The following is a 5,750-nucleotide window of genomic DNA, read 5'->3' on the forward strand; positions in this document are numbered from 1 at the left end:
ATGCAATTCCATGGAAAATATAAGGTATCAAACACCAAAAGTTGGAATTTCCAATTCCAATTCCATCTTTTTTTTTTCCATTTTCATGCTATCAAACACTCCCTTAGATTCGAAGAGAAGAAACATGAAGATTTCTCAAAGATGGAGGATTCTAACCCACTTCCTTAACCTAGCCAAAGATTCATCTGTAAGCGGGACCACCTTGGTGGGTACTTCCACATGTGTGAGATGTGCGACAACAAATCTTTTTAAAGCATGTACTTCTACGACGTCTTTTAGTTCTGGCGGAGTACTTATTATTCATGTGTGGGCTTTTCTATAATATGCAGATCATGTGGTTTGGAGCGACTTGGTTCCTTATTTCCTTATTTTTTCTTACATTACTTACAAGCAATGTCCAAATGAGGTGAATGCTTAACAAATTCATAGAAAAATGTATATTGTTGGCTCGAATAACTCACTAAATTGCTTGACATGGAGCTATATAAAGCCGGACATGTTTTTGTACATCCCAACCCTAAAAGGTCCATTTCGAGATGTCAACTTGACTGATTGGCTTCAGAGTCTTAAAAAGATATTTACTTTCTAGTTTCTACGACTTCTCGGTCAGCTGCAGTTTGGCTGTTAACTTCTCATTAATAACTTCAACTTGTCAACCTATTGGATTGAAACACAAAAAATGTGTGTCGTTTTATACTATTTTTCTAGCTTTCTCTTGCTTATTGCCAACTAAACAATATATTATGCTATTCTGTACAATTAAAGACGTGAAGCCTTGTAAGAAGTTGATGTTTTGAGAAGAGATTTTGTGTAAAAGTGATTTTTTTATTAAAAATGTGTAGTTAAAAAAATATTATGAAAAATATGATTATTATTTTTTTAGAATTTTGATTAAAAATGAATCTGAAAAAAAAATGTGACTTTCAAACAAGCGCAATATATCTGCTCGTTTTGTCACCTTTCATGGTTAAAAATTAAACCTCTGTTTTTTTGCTTTTTTTTTTTTGGGGGGGGGGGGGGGGGGGTTGAATTCAAGTATAAATTTGTCATCTCTCTAACGTCGTAAGCATTTAAAGGAAGTAATTCAGTGCTACTGCTAATTGTTGTCTCTTATCTAATACAGTTAGCAGGAAAGGCAGTCAACTTGGTTCAAGATGTGATGAAAACAACCTACGAGAAGGCGAAAGAATGTTTAGATACTAATTACTACGGTGTCAAAAATGTAACCGAAGCTCTTCTTCCTTTGCTACAGCTTTCGACCTCTGGAGCAAGGATAGTAAATGTTTCTTCCCTAAGAAGTGAATTAAGAGTAAGCAGATCAGTCTACTCGTGGGTTTGGTATTTACTTGAGGAAAATATATTAAAATTTTAAAAAATTTCACTAGAAAAATCTGAAAATTATAATCTCAAGATGAAATTAAATTATGTTTGATAAAGTTTTTTGTGTATTCTAATTTAAAACTATTAGAAAATGTGTAGAGAAAAAGCGTATCAAATGGATCCTACGAAATGTGTTCATAAAAATAATGTTTGGAAAGTATATAAACGTGAAAAAGTTTTATAGAAGGAGTCCAATTCGATCTTAATGAGAATCAAATCAAACCAAGTATCAATTAGTATTCTAAAAATAAAACTATTGGTTTCAGCTAGTGACGGATCCATGAAAAAATTCAACACGCGCTAATACGTATTAAAAAATATATATATTACCACATAAAAAAATATTTTACTTAAATTTTTTTTTAATGGACAATTGGGCCGAAGGGACGGGTTGTAGCACGGCCCAGCCCGTCCCTGGTTCCGCCCATGGTTCCATCTATCAGTATAGAATTGAATCAGAACCGAACCATTAAGTTTCGGTCCAATTTGATTCCTTGTGTCAAGTGCTTAAATTCTCTAATACGTGCAAATGAAAGGTCTAATTATAAACCCTCTTAAATTATATGGTAATAAACTAATGGATCTACCTATCAGTATAGAGTTTAATAAAAACCGAACCATTAAGTTTCGGTCCAATTCGATTCCTTGTGTTAAGTGCTCAAATTCTCTAATACATGCAAATGAAATGTCTAATTATAGACCTTCTTAAATTATATGGTAATAGACTAACGGATCTACCTATTGGTTCGGATGAGTTCTTTAAAACACATTTCAATATCAATTCTATCTTCTTTATACTTTAAGGGCCCGAAAATGTTAACTTGAAAAGGATGAAATGAACCCAAACCTCTTATTTATCAAAAATTACATCTATGAAATTTAATGAATCATTATTCTGGATGTACAAATAATATTAAATTTAATACGAGTTTGATGTACTATGTAGAAATTCATATGAAAAAAGTACAATAGTTAGGGCGCTGCACTAGCTATCATTAAAAGTAAAAAGTAAATATTGCATTTTAAACTGATTGTTTGGTTCTTGTTGTTAGAATAAAGAATCAAATCGATTTTCGATTTTAATACTAAAATTGACTAGAAATTGATTAGAATCAGATCGATTTTAAATTGAGTTCTGAATTAGTCTTTTGCTCACTCCTAATCGTTGCATTAGCTATAACTCGAAATTATGAGTCTGTTTGGGAGTGATTTTGAAAAATGATTTTTTGACAGTTATGAGAAAATGGGATCCACCTGTGAGAGAAGAAGTCAAATATGACGACTGGAATAGTGAAATAACGGTGAAAAATCGCTCCCAAACAGACCCTATATATAGTAGCAAAGAAATAAAGTAGACTCTCATTCTAATAGTACAAGTATACAATTGAAATTTGAAAAATTACCCAGTATTGAATCTGACAGAATTAACTTGTTTTATGTTATTTTACCAATAAAACTAGTTTTATAAAAGTGGTTGACAACCATTTGTTGTCAAAATTCGAGGTAAAAAACAATTTTTAAAATAGATAAATCCGATGATGTCAAGTAGGATGTTGTCAACAATAATTGTACATATACCATGACTCTTATTTTATTGGTATATTATGATCTCATTCAATCTTTCTACTCTTTCTCCAAATATAATTGGAAAGTTTCAAAGAAAAATTAAGTCCCTGTTTGTTTTCCATTATTTTCTTATTAAAATGAAAAATATGACCGTTATCCATCACATCAAATTACCAAATTTAAATTTATATCTTTCGTGTGGGATCCATAACGACTATATTTTTTATTCTCATTTTTACAAAAGTGGAAACAGGTAAACATAATTCAGTTGAATAATTGCATCCAGTTGCAAATCCAGTCACCCAGCAAATTCTAAAAGATGGCCATTTGAAACGAGTGGGCCCAGATACCTTTTAATATTTAATTCTATTTTTTTTTTTCCAAATAACTACGAGTGATATTATATAGTCCCACTAAGGTTGCAATCTCATTCTAGATGGCACTAAATAATAGATTAAATAAAATGTGAAATTAAATGAGTTATTTTTGTAAAATGTAAGTTTATTAGGGTTTAGAGGTGAATGACAATTATACCTCTGACTGCTAGAAATTATTACTGTTGTATCCCTGATTCTGCTCCATAAATACGGGATTTTGCATCTTAATAAAATACATACAAATCTATTGACTTTTTTCTATTCTCTTTTCTTTTCTTCACTTTTTATAACATGTTATCAGTACGATTCTCTTAGAATGTAATAATTTTCATAAGTATAATTATTTATCATCTGTATCGAAATTAATTTGACAACACGTGAATATCCATATCAATTTGCTCCATACGAAAAGCATTCCACCGCAATCAATTCTTTTACAAATCTGCCACCACAAACAATTCTATTTCTACCACAATTGTGTATAACAATCCCAACTTTTGTGTCTGCCAAATTAATTATCATGCACGCTATTCCATGTTTTATTTAGTCAAAGTTGATTATTTTATTGTGATAATGATTACTTCTTGTTTGTTTGTTAATGCTTGTTGGTTTTTACACGTAATCCCATGATTTCTCAATTCGTTTACCAGTGCCTTTTAATTCACGAAGCAATGTTACGACCATGACTTTGACTCATGCCTATACAGTTTATATATTCAATCTGCCACAATTTGTGGTAATGATTTATTGTTTATTAATTATTTATTCACTATATGTCATATGCAGTAATGATTATCTTAATTAATAATAAAAATTTTCAATTTCTGTTGTAAGCATAGATAATTTTCTACTCCTATATATTTCTTTACTAATAATTACGTTATAGTCACTCCTATCATATTCATTGCATAATGATTTATTTTGCAAGTTTATTAATTAATTTTTTTAATTTGATCAAACACTTTTAGAGTTCTTTTTTAGACTTAAGTTAATAATTTATCATATTATTGCTCCTAAAATAGTACAACATTATAATTAATATTTCAGGAGAATATTAATCAAACATCTATTTATTATAAATAGTCTGTTGATGCTCCCCAAGTAGCACAATATTATAATTAATATTCTTGAAGAATATTACTTGCTCCTAAGAGCATAAATTATATTTTTTTCAATATTCCAAAAGAGTATTGACATATTGCCCTTGAAAAAATAATAATAAAATACAATGTAAACTAGTACATGTTTCAAAGAACATATTATCTTTGCTGATTCAAATGGAAATATTGATTATTTGATTGGAGGTGGTGTGATAAAAGATATAGATTAGTTTATTTTCTATGTCTCTAGGATTTCCTTTTATTTTGAAATATGCTTTTACTTTTCCGATAAAAGTTTTGAACTTTATTACGCATAGTTAATTTCATAATATCGAATTTTGTTTACCTTTTTAAATCTAAATTCAATTTTTTTTAAATATATCCATTTTGTTATATTGATATATTCATAATGAATCGTCAATACACCTGCTTGATTGATAATGCAACTGCATATACTATTTTTCAAGATAAAAAATATTTTTTAGACTAATCATTAGAAAAAAAAATAACAATACAATATTAAGTGCATCGAATATTGTGAAGGCTTCGAAAATGCTTCTATTATTTTACTAAATAACACAAAATTATATATTGACGATACACTTTATTCTAGCAAATTCAGAAGAAATTTACTTAGTTTTAAAGATATCCGTTGCATATTGAGACGACGCAAGAAAATAATGTCGAATATCTTTACATAACTTTTTTTGTATTTGATCAGAAGTAGATAAAAGAAAAATTTCATGCACTCTCATTTGACATGTATTATATATTTATAAAAATTGTTGAATCAAATAATGTCAAGAATTAAAAGTTTGTTTACCCAAAAAGTTTTATACTTTGTGGCACGATCGACTTAAACATCCAGGAGCTATAATGATGCGTCAAACAATAAACAACTCAAATTGACATCCTTTAAAGAACTAGAAAATTCTTTTACCAAATGATTATCCATGTGTAGCTTGTTTGCAAGTTAGTCATTAGACATTCGACTACAAATGCCAATATTGAATATTTAACTTTCTTGAAAAGAATTCATGAAGATATATATGGGCTAATATACCCACCATGTGGACTATTTCATTATTTTATGTAATCCCTATTAGATACAAATAGGTATTTGTACGAAAGAGAAATGAAAATAATGACATTACAAGGTACAAAGATCGATTAGTAGCTCAAGGTTTCTCACAAAGATCAGGAATTGATTACGAGGAAACATATCCTCCCGTAATGGACACCATCGCTTTTAGATTCTTAATTAGATTGACCGTATCACAAAAGCTTGATATACAACTTATGGATGTAGTAACTGCATATTTGTATA

This window comes from Olea europaea, chromosome 10, assembly GCF_002742605.1.
Source record: "Olea europaea var. sylvestris chromosome 10, O_europaea_v1, whole genome shotgun sequence".
Lineage (NCBI taxonomy): Eukaryota > Viridiplantae > Streptophyta > Magnoliopsida > Lamiales > Oleaceae > Olea > Olea europaea.